This window comes from Oxyura jamaicensis, chromosome 1 (assembly GCF_011077185.1).
Source record: "Oxyura jamaicensis isolate SHBP4307 breed ruddy duck chromosome 1, BPBGC_Ojam_1.0, whole genome shotgun sequence".
Taxonomy (NCBI): Eukaryota; Metazoa; Chordata; class Aves; order Anseriformes; family Anatidae; genus Oxyura; species Oxyura jamaicensis.
In genome coordinates, this window is record NC_048893.1 from 101077614 (window position 1) to 101092864 (window position 15251).

The 15251-nt window shown below is 37.2% G+C and overlaps 1 protein-coding gene and 1 long non-coding RNA gene across 5 annotated transcripts in view; one reads left to right on the forward strand and one right to left on the reverse strand.

The window, feature by feature from the left end:
- The window catches only part of ROBO2 (roundabout guidance receptor 2), a 1084545-nt gene that overhangs the window by 1006600 nt on the left and 62694 nt on the right, over positions 1–15251 (reverse strand). The gene's annotated exons all lie outside the window — the stretch shown is intronic.
- Positions 1–15251, forward strand: part of LOC118160577 — a 60031-nt gene that overhangs the window by 1151 nt on the left and 43629 nt on the right. The gene's annotated exons all lie outside the window — the stretch shown is intronic.

A 15251-nucleotide genomic window follows, 5' to 3' on the forward strand; every position in this document is an offset into this window, starting at 1 on the left:
AGTACCTAAAAGGACCTTTAAAATAATGTCTAACTTCACTGGATCTCAGTGAGAAGCCAACAAATAAACTTGAGATGTACCAAAGAGCAGAAACTCTGCCTCAGTACCTACTTCCCTCCCAGCCAGAAGCAAGTGGCGTATTGTGGAGCGACACAGACTTCCCAAAGTAATTTCTGCCCTATCTCAAGTACTGAGTGCCTCTTTTAAGCATCTGCCACGTGTTGGGCTCTGAGGCTGCTAAACCTCAAGTGCCTCAAGTGACAGCCCACCCAATCTGGTGGCATGCTCCTGGGTCCACATCCAGAAATAACCCATCCCTCTGTGACACCTCAGAGCTTCGCAAGCCTCATTCACTGCAGCATGAACCCTCACACTACCATCCATTTACTTTTAGCCCTTACACTTTGTCATCTGCTACCTCAGCCGGTACATCCCTATCACAGTGTCTCACAGCAGATATCTAAACAGACTCCTTCTCACACAACAGGTCTTTTACAGTTAAAGCATCCTCAGTGTTGTACCCATTAGCAAGAAGCTAACTTATGGTTCTGCTTGAGTTTGTGGCCCTGCCTGGGGTTACACATTCATGAGTAAGACATTTTGCAAGCCTTGATTAACCCCTGACACGTGATCTTTCTGTACCCCAGCAACACCACCAATACATCACATGCAGACAGAGGGGCTGGCAGCATAGCCATCAGGTCAAGGGAGATGATCCTTCCCTTCTGCTGAGCTCCAGTGAGGAGCATATGGAGTGCTGTGCTCCCTAGTACAAAGAGAAACAGGAACATACTGGGACGAGACCAGGGAAGGGCCACAAAGATCATTAAAGGACCGAAACATCTTTCTGTCTGAGAGCTGTACAGCCTGGAACTGAGAAGTCCCAGGGGCATCTTACCATACGTAATAAATACCTGAGAGGAGAGTAAAGAAAAGGAAGTCAAACTCTACTCAGGGGTGCCAAGTGACAGGACAAGAAGCAACAGGCAGAAAATGAAATAAAGGAAATTCCACCTAAAAATAAGAAAGCATTTTTATATTGTGAATTTGGCAAGACAGTACCACAGAGGCTGCAGTCTTCATCCTTGTTGATATTTAAAACCCAACTGGGCACAGCCCTGGCAACCCTGGCTCTGAGCATGGGCTTGGACTAGATCTCCAGAAACACCTTATTGCCTCAGAAATCAGACCAACACAGCATGGTTATCTGTTCCAGTTTAGCCTGTTTCTGCCATCCTGACAATGCTCATTGCAAGCTATGCTTACTATGAGTGAGATATCAAAATTTGGCTGAGGAAAAAAAAAAAGTGTCCATGAACACACACACACAAAAAAAAAACTACCTAAAATGAAGTCAAACTACATCCAGATTCAAGGAGTCTTATCTGAAAGATAAAACCTTTCAACAAAAAAAAAGTCTGTATGACTACTGCACCAAAATGATTAGCCTAGCCATAGAACAGAATACACAGAACAATCTTCCATGTTTGTGCTTTGCAAAAGCTACACAGGCAGTTTTAATTTCTTAGATGCAGAAGCAGCGCTGCTTTGTCACTTTTCTGTGAAGTATTTGATGCAACTGAAGAAGAAAATACATTTACAGAATGTGTCTTTTTTTTTCCCCTGCAAGTGGAAACAGAAAGGGAAGAGCAACTAAGCAGTAAAAAAAAAAAAAAAAAAAAAAAAAAAAAGGTGTACCAAGCCATCTACAAAGTAAGGTGAAGACTGTTGTCACCGTACATCACCACCCTTGCAAGCTTCATCTATTGAGGACATCTCTATAAGAGGGACGATGCCTAGAATTAGGCAATGGAGAACTTTCTCCAACAGAAGCAAGCAGACTCTTCATCCAAAACAGGAGAAACTGTTGTTCGTTGCTTGAACATCTTAGTATTTCCAGTTTCAGGGAAATAAATGAACAAATCCCTAATGTGTTAATATTCCTAAGAATCACAAGCTCATCCACAATGATATTTCTCCCCATTGACTAGGAATGAACAAGCCTTAGGAAATTCCTGCTGAAGCAGTAAGCTATACCACCCAACCAGACCAGTCTACAACTTGGCATCTAAAGCACGACAAAACAAAGAACTAAGTACTTTGAACTCCTGTCAGAAACAGATTAACAATTGGATTTCTGAGACAAAAATGAAACGTAGTCTTAAACCCATGAGCCCATGCTTGTGTACTACCCACTGGTACAAGATCTTGATTGAATAAGGTTCTGTATTCAATCCATTAATATCATTCATGTTTTACATATGAAAATATTCCCTTTCTACTAGTAGCATCACTAGAAATACTATTTGCTCCTAAAAACACTCATATCATAACACTTCCATTTTCTGTACTTCAGAAACCATCTCATGACAGCAAAGTCAGTGTCATCCACATATTCACTCTTCCACAGTCATCACCTGATTTCCCTTAGATAACATCGCAAGTCTTGCGGATTAAGTTATCAGCATACAACATAAATACAAGAAGCCCCTAAAAACATATTGCATTGTAGCAAACAGCTGTAAGCTAGATTTGACAGGAGAAATATTGGTTGTTCTGATGTCTGGAAATGTATTCAATAGTCTTCCTTGATGATTAATATTTCCCACATGTAAAAAGCTTGCATAAAAGACCAAGCAACAGCTGTAATTTACTGAAGGAGGTAGGACAGCTCAGCAGTAGAAGCCATCCAGGTTGTAAAATGACAGTGTATTAGTAGTTCCCATCCATTTAATTACAGTTTAAACTTTCTGATCTGACACAGTAATAAATTGAAAAATGCTGCATTACTGGCTTTTTTTTTTTTTTTTCCTTCTTGAAGACAGATGTTGTACATGGTATACCATGGACCTTTTCCATCTCTTCTTTTCTTTCTAGTTATTGCCTGGCTAGCAGGATGTTTCATTTTAATGAAAAATACATTAGTGCATTAAGATAAGGTCATCAGTTGTTAAGTTAAATGCAATTTCTGTAATAAAATTAATTGTATAGCCCACATAAAATTCTTTATGTGGGTTAAACACTTTTAATTACTACCTGAATTTCATTCAACTGAATGTATAAGTGGAGTATTCCCCTATAAAAAGAATGCATACACTGTAAAATGTCTTTACAGTTCTTTATGACATGCCTTCTATATGTTATAGTATAACACTATAAGTGGCCATTAGTGTTAAAGGCTACATAAGTCTCTTGAGCAAGTCTGAGGGGAAGGAGGCAGGTGAAAGAACGAGAAGGCTACGCAGCCCGTGAAAACCCATGGGTTTGAGGGTGGCCCCTTACCCACCAGAGGTCTCCCACAACCTTGTGTGTAAATCCCAGATTCAGGTTCCAATAAGAGGACAACGTTTCTTACTCTGATCTCCATCTACATACAGGAACAACACAGGAGTAGTGTTAATTTTGAAGGAGACTAAAAGGCACATTCCCATGCAAGAAGAAGGAAGGCATACTCGCACCATCTAGAGAACAGGGGTGTCCAGCTCCTAACAGAGGGCAGAAAATTCTCAACCCAGGTGAGAGCTATCAAGATACAGCAAACATGGGCCTGAAGCAGCTAATTTTAACCAGCCTTCTTCAAATGGCAACCCAAAACCACGGTGAGCTAAGGTATTAGGTATGCAGGTGCACATTTGCCTGCAGAAGTTTGCCAAAATATGCAAGTTGCTACTTCATTTTGTTACAGAAAAAAAAGTAATGTTTCTATACTTGACCATTATTTCTGTTTTGCACAGCAGCTTGTGATGTGGACCAAATACAAAATAAAATACACTTGCACTACTGTCCTCATTTAGCTATATACAAGCCTGTATTTTTTCTAGATCCTAGAAAAGTATCCAAGCAACAGGTATCACAGAGACATAGAACAGTTTAGGTTAGACAAAACTGACCCTCTGGTCCAACCCGATGCTCACAGAAAGTCATCCAATTAGCTGAGGTTGCTCAGGGCTGTGTAAAGTTTGTCCTGGAATATTTTTAAGGATGGGGAAACCACAGCATGTCTGGACACTCTGGCATATGACATCATAAAATGGAAAACATTTCATGCAGTTACTTGTAAATCCTGTTCTATTTCATGTATATATCAAACATTATCATCGCTGTAGCAGAACTATGAGCACAGGCTGGCCACCTCTCAGGTTAGTGTAGTAATCTTGGGCTATTAAAACATGTGCTCAGTAATATTTTAAAACTTGCATGAAAGGAACAGCTCACACTTGAAAGATTATCTCAACAGTTGTGAACTTATTCTGAAATGTGGGACAAAACACTAAAATTCTCCATCCTATTCAAAAACAGGGATTCAAGCCTTGATCTTCTACATCCTTGATGGCTTAGACAGTTGTTAAAGGACTTAATCCATTAAGGTTCAGGAATAGTGTATTGTCCCTTTTTAAAATCCATACAGCATGAAATTGTATAGAATAAGGGATTTTTATTTTTATTTAATTCATCTCCTGAACCTCCAAAATAATCTAGTATTAATTCACCTTATTTTACATTTAACAACATAATGATAGGCTCTGGGACTTGACCCATGGATTTATGGTTTAATTCAAGGTACATACTTTCTCTAGGATATTGTTATGCCTACAACTCAACGTACATTATTCAATCCACTGATTTATGAAAACAATACTCCCATACTAGATTGTGCTTCCATATTTCAAAATCAGATTAAATTTGGCATTTTATGGTCTCTTCATTTTAACTGAACCGGATCGTGTCAACAAAAAATATCTTCCTACATAGAAAAGAGAATTGTTTTCATTAAAGGAAGCTTTGGAAATACTTCCCTATTGTGGACTCAGATCTAACCATTATGTTAACTGATTGTATAATACTATATGACAGAAAAAGTTAATACAAGCATCTTTTTCTATATTGTTCTTTATTGTGCTAAGAGAAGCATACTTAATCTAAAAAATTAAAAAAATAAACTATTTTAACTTGTTTCAGATTTTTAACACGTTGGGGTCATTTTTGGAACCTCTTCTTCCTTCCTTCACTCATTAGGTCAAAAATCAAGTGTACAAGCTTGTGGTACTAGTTCTAAAATTTTAACTACATTGCTAATTTACAAACTAATGAAATAAAATTTCATAGCAGCAGCAGCCAGCACAGATTATTTGCTATTTGAAAAACATCAGTCCTGGAGGATTTCATTAAATTGTTTAAACTCAACAGGTTTTTCAAGAATTATGTTACATGTGTTTATAGGTGAGTCTAACAAGATTGTTACACATGCAAAAGATTTTTAAAACTCCACCCACATCCTTTTGGCTGCAATACATTCTCATTCTCTTACCAAGTTACTGTCATTTGGCTACTTCCTTACTCTGATCTCCATCTACATATAGGAACAACACTGGAGTAGTGTTAATTTTGAAGGAGATTAAAGGTACATTCCCATGCAAGAAGAAGGAAGGCATACTCACACCATATGCCCAGAATAATTTATCCAAACAAAATTTCACAGGTGCAAGATTTGCAGAGCAAAACATATTTCAGGCATTTTTAATAATCTGCAAGCTTTCTGCCCATAGTGTTCTTTAATGAAGTTTGAATCCCCATACATTTTTGTCAAGGCTGTTCGATTACAGTTAGACCTGAAAACTTTGAATGTTTTTTCAACTATACCAATTTCTCTTGCTCACTGTAAAATTATACTGCTCCACAAAAAAAAAAAAAAAAAAAAGACCTTTAGACTTGTAAGAATTCTATAATATGCTCCCCTTTAAATATATATATTTTTTTGCTAGTATTGTAGCATTTTCCAAAACAACATCTGAAACTATTTCAAAAGCATACTAGTAAAGATAGAGGTTCGCAGACAGACTCTACTTTGATTATGTTCACTCTACTATTAGTGAAGTTTGCATATGAACATGCAGACTTGTGTGAGCAGAAGCAGGGAGCCCTTGCCTGATTGAAAAATCTCAACTCACCCCCCCCCCCCCCCCCCAAAGTCATTGCCATCCCTTCTCCAGTCTAAAACATTTCAAGGCTTTCAAAGTCAAGCTGCATTTTTCTCACCATGAAGGACAATGCAATGACTATGAACCTAAATATATTTCAGGTGAAATTTTATTTGGTGTCATATATTTTTTTCCTTTGGATTTTTGACACTCCAGAAGTCTGCAAGACTTCCAAGGACCGCAGCCCTGCGTTTCATTTTCAAGAAGCATCTCTATTTAAAATGGAACCTCTAGACAGAAACCAGCTCTGAGCTCCAGAGGAAGCTACCCTGTGCTTCACACAGCAATGCTTCCTAGCTTTTATTACGCCAAAAATAACACAGAACCTGATGATACAAACGCTGTAGCAAGTCTTCACAAAAATTAAGAGGGACACAGGTGAAGACATGAAGTGGAAAATTATGTGCACCAGCACCACCTAGCGATAGCTACAAGGCTAAGGCTCAACGGTGTTTAGCAGTTTTCTAAGTGTGTTTTTATGCGTTCAATAGGTAGCATAGAAAACCATAAAGTACTTCAGGCTATGTAACCCCAACACCCTGTAGCTGTCCAGTATTGGCAACCCTGAATCTCACTATTGCCACTGCCAGTAATACAACATAAAGCCCATGGCCTGTTCTCACATGCTTGTGTCTGAGGCTTGCCCTACTTAAAGTTTGACTTGGGTGGAGCTTTGTTTTTGCTTTATTTAGATATAAACAACATTTCATCTTCTCATCAGCTGGCTACATCTACTTTGTTCTACTTTTGCTTCCCACTGAAGGGTACAAAATCAGATTTATACAGGTGTAGTCACAAGCAGTTACTCTGCTCAGAACAAGATATTTGTGACCAACACAAAAAGCCTGTATCTAACAGGTATAGACATGCTAAAAATAGTACATTCTGTTGCAAAAGTTGCAAACAAGCGTATGAAAAATGTATGAAACATTAGCAAACATACAAAAGATCAAGTGGGTCCTATAGCGAGTGTCCTACCACTTCCCACCAGATTGAACCCACAGAGATGAGTTCACATTTCACTTCTAAAGAAATTTGATTCAGGCCTCAGATCAAACACACTACAAAACGTTTCCAAGAGCAAAAATCCTGTGAGAAGGCCTGCTGTCATCACCGACTGCTACAATATCAGTTTCCTTGGGTAGCCGCGAGAGATATTTCCAGAAGTACCTGCCAAAGTTGGAGAGTAGAGGGCTACAGGCTGCTTGCCCACTGCATCTTCAGCATATTAAAATGCTGAAGATGCAGTGGGAAAAACAAATAAAAAAGGCTTCCAACAGAATTCCAACCAGGGCTATCCTGCTGCTGATCTCACGCAGTTGACAGACCTGCTGTATATTAATTGATAAATTAGTTTTTTAGGAAGTTAATAGATTTCTCCAGAGATATGACAGATTGCTCTCTTGTTCAGCTTCCCATATATTTATGAACATATTTGTTCAGGACAGGGCTACAAACTTAAGCTCGCGACGAACTGTTTTAATTTTCTAGTCTCAAAAGAGCAGCAAAGCCAGCAAACCAGATCACTGTCTTTGATCTTTACTTGTAGACAAGCTGTAAGAGATTAAGCTCCTTTCCCATTACTTAACCACTTAAAGTGATACTCTCAGATTCCCCAAGGGTAAATGCATTAGCTACTGATTGGTCAGGGCTTTTTATATTTTTTTTTATTATTATTTTAAGGAGATTGTTAGATTTATAGAATACTGATAGCTTAGATGGTCTGGATTAGAATTTCAGAAAATCATTTGGTAATTTAGTGCCATAATTCCCACTTCTACCAATGTGTGGAGAGGATTCATATGGCTACTTTAAGTATCATTTAAATTGATCATTTTTATAATTGTTTTTTTCTTCTGGTATTTTTGATTACATATTTTTTTATTATTATTTTTTTAACACAACAAGTGTTCTTACAGTCTGGAAAGAGAATAGTCAGCAAATTGAATTAAATTCCTTGATTAATGCTGTGCTGTACAGTAATACTTTAAGATAAAGGGGTGCAAAGCTTTGCACCATTTCCCTACATACTCTATGCCTGCTGTAACCTAGCTCCACTTGTATTAAGACACAGAGTTTCTCACTCTGGGAAAGAATCGATTCCTCAAGAATACTGTCTGCATAGTTCCCAACATACTTGTGTATATATATTTAATCTAACTGCACTTATATATGTATAGAACTATTACATTCTTCCCAGAAAAGCCATATGAAGGCTAAGGAAAAGGAGGAAGTGAAGAACGTTTTTTTTGTTTGTTTGTTTTGTCATCATTGCTGTTGTTGTCTAGGATTGGGGCAGAGGGGAGGACAGTGACAAGCATATAATATAGCACTGGCAAATATACAGGATTACTGCCAGACTCCCATTAAAGGCACTCTAACGCCTTCATCTAGTCAAATATGTTCTTCAAATAAGATTATGAGCAAATGAATGTTATGTTACAGATTATAGCATGAAACCAAAGGGATTTTATTTTTATTTAACCTGAGAAGTCCACAGTGATTCAGGATAGTAATTGAAGTTGCACATGCTGCATTAAGTGACTTTCTTTCAAGGTCTTACAGAATAATTCATCTCTAAAATGACCATTCTATGATAAACAAAAAACTACCACACAAGAAGTCAGTACTGCTTATATTGTGTAAACGTTTGTAATACCAGTCTTTAAAAATCACAATATTCAAGTATTTCCAACAGCCTTGCAAGTAGATCTTAGTTTAATGCATGAAAACTTGCTTACTAGAGTTCTTGCTAATAATCCTAAGAAGTCGTCTTTGAGAGGTGTGACTGGATAATCACTAAAACATAACCATGCAAATCCCAGGCTTAGTGCTTGTAATGATATGGTAGAAAAACTGGCATAGCAGTTCCCCTTTCCTATTCATAGGGAGATCACACCTAAGGGAAAGTCTTAGTAAGAGGAGCCATTGCCTTTGTTCTTCATAAACGTAACACTGAAATGGAAAGTCACAAGCACTCAGGGAACTGTTACTGGATCTAAACTGGAAATACAGTCATGTCTGAAAAAATATTAAAAAAAAAAAAAAGACTTTAAACCACACCAATATTATTCATTAAGGTTTCATTATTTCTAGTGGAACTCGGATATTTTCTGAAAACATACACAACACATTTATCTCATGCAGCACTGAATAGCGATATAGCTGTCTGAATTTAGGTCCTAAGGAGCAGAGAGGGAGGGGAAGTGGGGGGAGGCTGGGAAGAGAAGAGAGGAAATAAGCTTGAGGGTAAGTCTTACAACTAAGAGTTCCCACACCTCTAATTAAATTAGGACCATCACATTTCATTTATTTCTGTTAGTAAGATGAGCAGAAGTCACAACTGCCATCTGTATAAGAAAGAAGTCAACAAGTTAACAACGTGGTAAGTTATTATCAATTTGCTCTTCAACATGGAGCAAAAGGACAACCAAAACTATGTCAAGGTCAATAAAATGAATTATTACAAATTGTAAGCAATCTTACCTTTAGGACAGGATGCAATAGGTTTGCAGCAGTAAAGGGTATAGAACTTACTAACCTTCTCCATCCAAGTAAACGAGAGCAGGTAGTAAAGAAGGTATCATTAGTTTGTAGCTGCACAATAATGCCTTGTAATAAGGACTATGCAGTGTAAACATCTGAAGTCTAAGCAAACTTTTAGCTTTGTTACTCTCTCTAAAAGGATTGAGTTGTCACTATTTTGCCAGGTATTTCTGTGAAAGTACTGCAAGTAGCCTCTCTGTCCTACTACATTGATTTTACAAAAGACAACAAAAACAGATGATTTAAGAAAGCAGAACACCATCAACTTCAGGAAAGATCAAAATATTGCATCTGTCAACTAAGTTCGATGTTTTTCTTTGTCACCCATTTCACGCAGCCCCTCCCATACCTTGAGTTGGGCCAGCTCTTCCTCCACAGCTCCCAAGTGAGGGTGAGGAAAGCAGGAGCATGAGCCCTGTCCAGTAGCTGTGCCTCTGGCTCCCAGCACGGCCATGACAACCCAGGGAAACTGCAGCTTAAACCTCCTGCATGAACACCTGCTTCTGAAGTCCTAAAACTGACTCACAATCAGGCTTCAAATACAACATGATGCCGTGTCCTATTAATCATTTAGCTTTCCTTCGTTTTGCCCTTCGATTTCTTTAATCTAGACAATACTGTTAAAATGAATTAAAAAAAAAAAAAAAAAAAAAAAAAAAGATTTGCATCATAGTAAGGAAGTTTCTAGACAGATAAAATGAAGTTTGAATGGGTTGTTACAACAAAACCCCATTCCAAAAAAATGTGAACAGCAGTAAGGAGCTATAAAGAGGTCCACAGTAACTATACTTAACTTTCCCATCAGACCATAAAAGTGAAAATTTACTAAGGCCATTTCTAAACCAGGAACAGCCAAATTGGAACATTATTTGATTTTTGAGGCAAGGCAAGTTTATAAAAGCTGACATAATGATGCTGGGAAGAGCAGTTGTCTGAAATCATTTTGGGCTTTCTTGGGGTGTAGGGGACAGTTTGTAAGCATACAAACTTACATCATCCTTGAAATATAAAACCAGTCACCAGAAGTGTACCAATACGGTGTTCTGTCAAAGGAAGTTAGTAGCCAAGTAGGGGATTAATCTGTTACTACATCTGTAGTATTTGCCTCCACTAGGGGAAGCAAAGTCTACTGTGTATTAAGTCTTCTCCTATTTGTTTGCTAGGTTTTATTTCTTTCTTTTCTGAGAGCTGGCTTTTCAGTCTGTGGACCAGTAAGCTGAATTAGGAAAAGACTTCAGGAATCAAAAAAAAAAAACAGGTTTTTGTGAGGAATCTTATTTTCTTTACAAAAAGGATCAAATAAGAAAGCCTTTCTTTTCCAGAAATCAGATATGATTTAAAATGATTCCTCGCTCCCCAGCAGGAGGAAACTGTTCCAAACCTCTACAAGAGAGACTAGCACAACCTCTCCATGATGTGATCTGGATCTAGACAGGGGACTAAAATTTCCAGTTGTTCAGTTAATCATGCTGGTAACAACCCTTGAGTTATTCTGAAGTAAAACTCCCTTATTTGACCTAATGTTGCGAGTCTTCCCCCTGACAAACTCCCATGGAAACTGCTAAGCATACCAGAGACATCAGAGCAGCAATAGTCAGAAATAGCAGAGTTCTCACATTTACTGTGAGAAATACAAAATAAGATGCTTCTTTTCAAGATGGACGGATGCAGGAAGAAAAAAAAATCAGCACAACACCAGAGATAGAGTTTCATATAGAACTGAACCTCAGCAAAATGCTTCCCTTCAGTTCAATATACAAAAATTAAGTCTTTCATTTTGTATGGTGCAAAAGTTTGACTCATCTGAAAATGTTGAAAACAGATTTACATTAAGATTTATTTTTCCTTCACAAGTCAAAATAATACTTTTATTTTTTCAACCCAGGTGGCACAGAAGACCAATGATTATTGATTTAGTCTCTAAAATTTCTCCCTTGGAGAAAAATTCAAATTTTGGTCTGTAACTATGCAATTTTTTCATAGTATAGTGCTTGCTTTCTAATACGTATTCAAGTCATAAAAGTGTCTTAACACAATTCTTCTGAGCTTTAAATTTCTACTTCTGTGTAAAAAACCTTAATTTGATAGTTTTAACTCAGCTGATGGGTTGACTCAAGTAGATATTACTGTACAATTATTCAGTTATTTCTTTGTACTTCCTCATCTGCCTGCTTCTGTCCCTGCTCTCACTATAGACTTAGATTGCAGACAGTCTAGGTCAGGGATCTTTTGTTTGCTTTGGTAGCATTTGGAGTGACATATAGAAATATATATATTTGTGTATATATATTTATATAAGTACATATATATATATATATATATTTACTTATTGATCACACTCGGGTCCTGCTCCCTGTTTTGGATTCTTTGGATAAGAGTTCACAGAAGTAATAACTGCAATTTTAGAGATAAATGTAGTGCTTGTCTACAATAACTCATAACGTGAGGAAGAGTAGACAAATACAAAGCATACTTCAAATATGAGAATTAATAATCAAGAGGATTAAAAATTAACCCGTGACTGCTTTTGTCATTCATCTAAGCTTTTTGTTTCACCTTCCTTTACTACGTACGACATTAATTGCCTTGGTACTTCAAGTTATTTGTGTGTAATTACAGGTACCCAGGATACCTGTTTTTAATACAAGCCCAGCTTCCCTCATAGATAGGGTTCATAGCCTTGAGCATCAGCAACTCCAACAACTTCTAAAAGTTGTTAAGAGAAAAAGAAGGGGTTGTTATAGATTACCCTGCTCCTTGTTCATGTACTTACCTTCCCACTGCAGTTCTTGTGTTCAAGTCACTACTATTCAACCAAATTAAAAGACAAAAGTCTGCGGTAGACATGAACTGTTTCACCTGAAGGTCATAAGTGATTTGCTTTCTGCTCCTGCATTCAGTCTATGCATCTGTTATAGGAGAATACAGTACTCAGAATGCTTTATTTTAAAAAGTTGACCATTATCAGACTACAGCTTAAGGCATTTTGATCAAGATCCCAACTAATCAGTTTACTTTCAAAACGTTAATAAATTTCCCTTTTCAGAGGAGCTCTCATTATGCTTGAGTTTAATATTTTAGATGATACACTATTAACACTTTTTGAAATGCAATTGATTTATTGTCTTCAGTTACTGAATTTATCACATTATCCAATAAATATGATTCATCATAGTATTCTATAAATATTGCAACAAATTATTAAAGCAATAAAATCTCATGGCAGAAATTTAATGAGATCACATCACATTTGTGTTAAAGCCAAGTGATAAATTGTGACATCTGCAGTGGCTGTCACCACCTTAAAAAGGGAAGCATCTACACATTCAAGTCTTGGATTCTCCTAGCTCAAAGACTAAATCTTCATTTGGAGCTACTAGACAGAGAAAGTGCAACAGAAAGCATTAAACATTAGTAGTGTGCAACTAAGTCTTTTCCTCGAGTAATGGACGCCAATCTTGTCTGGATGTCATTTAGTGTGAAATTCAAATATACAAAAGTTCAGCAGTATTGTGTAGACCTATATTTACAGATTTATTTGGCTTATTTCCTTCTTAACAGATTTCAAATGATTAATTCAGGCAGTTTCTATTACACTGCTTTTGTAGTACTATAATTCCAGAATTTTCTACCAGATAGAGCCAATATAGCCTACTGAAAAGCTAATAACCATTGTCTTATTGCCACACAAGTAAAAAATATTTGATTGGAAACAGACAACAGGAAAGGATGACAGAACTCTGGGAAGGAGTTATATTCATACGTATTATATTAGATAATAGTTGTAGGAACTGCTTGTGGGGCCAGCTACTCTTTTTGTAGATGTATACAGAGGCAAACTTGCTGCAATTTACTTGCTGCAGATAAGCTTAACAATAAATTGATATTTATTGTTCTGACATGCAAATGGGAATTTCTTCCCCCACTCCCCTACCCCTCAGTTTTACACGAGCAACTAAGGTAGATTGGGTCTCTCAGATTTACTCAATTTTATAAATGGAACAGAAGAAGATTTAGGAGGTCTTGCCATTATTTAGCTTGAGTACTACATATTTTACTATTAAACATTCCCCTGTTCTCCTAATTGTCTCCTAGGAGAGTTCAAAGTTCCAATGATTCATTCAGAATCTGTTCCTGCTCATTAAAATTAAGTCACCCAATCAAAGACCAGAAAGCAAGCCAAGTGAATTACAAACCCAGCCCTCACAAACTGAATGTCTTTTAAAAAAGAGACTAAAATCCATTCATAGATTAATCAACAAGTCTTAAATTCACCACAAGCCACACATCTTCACTTGATTAGACCAACAGCTATTATAGCCTCTGACAACCAAATTCTGGTACAAAATTTAGCACGTACATTTAGAAGCTCATTGCAATACTCAAACAGCTGTTAATTTTACACATACTATGACAACTCTTTGATGACTTAAGGGCTACTATTTTAGTAATAAACAGTCACAACCATGAGCCATTTATGAAATGGCAGAGAAGAGTTTTCTGAAATATACATATTTAATTTAAAATACATATTATGCTAGAAAGAAAACACATTCTAATATGCAACTGCAAATGCTAAATCAATGTTTGTTGCACTTATTAATTTATTTATATTTCTTCACATGTATATTAATATTTGCAGCTTTATCCTATTCCTTTATCATGGTAACACTGCAGCATATTTTTGTGCATCACAGCAACTGACAGCCAACCCTGTCCTCAATGCTTTCAACAGCTCAGTAACTCTTCACTTTGGGTTATGAGAATAAACCATTACCTTCTGTCACAAGAAATTTTTTGTACCACAGTAAAGACCAAAAACTTTTCATTCAGAAGCAGGGATATCTTACAACATCCTTAAGCAGACCTAATTATAACCAAGGACACTTAAGACTATTGAATACAATACAAAAAAAAAAAAAAAATCCTGAGGTTGGCTCATGCCCTCGGACACAAATTACACCCACTTATGCTTTCCTTCTCACGGCACAACCTAAAATCTGCAAAAACACCTAATCCTTGCATTTACCTGTGCATCTATCAGGTTTTGTTTTTTAATGTTGCCACCCCGTGGACATTCATGGCAATGGCAAAACTCTTCACAAAATATATTAGGGAAAAACGTTGGAAATTCAAAGAACAACATTTTATAGTATAAGAATCTAGAAAACAAAGCTTTACATAAATTTATGTGGGCAATCCCAGTTTCAGAAAAAGCATTTCATTATCATAGAACAGTTTAGAAGGCACCTTAAAGACCATCCAGTTCCAGTCCCCCAGCCATGGGTAGGGACACCTCCCACCAGACCAGGTTGCCCAAAGCCTCTTCCAGCCTGGCCTTGAACACTTCCAGGGATGGGGCATCCACAGCTTCTCTGGGCAACCTGTGCCAGTTCCTCACCACTCTGAGTGAAGAATTTCTTCCTTCTATCTAATCGAAACCTACCCTCTTTTAGCTTTAAATCATTAGCCTTTACCCTATCACTGCACTCCCTGACTAAGAGTCCCTCTTCAATATCTACGGTTCTGTAGGATTCTGATGTGTTGACTTCAGTCAAGTGATTTTTTTTTTTTTTAATGTTATTTGAAACATCCTGTTTAAATACATCAGCAGCATAAGGGAGACTAAGGAAAATGTGGGTGTGCTGATAAATGAAGTGGGTGTCTTGGTAACAGCAGATACAGAGAAGTCTGAGTTACTGAAGGCCTTCTTTGCTTCAGTCTTCA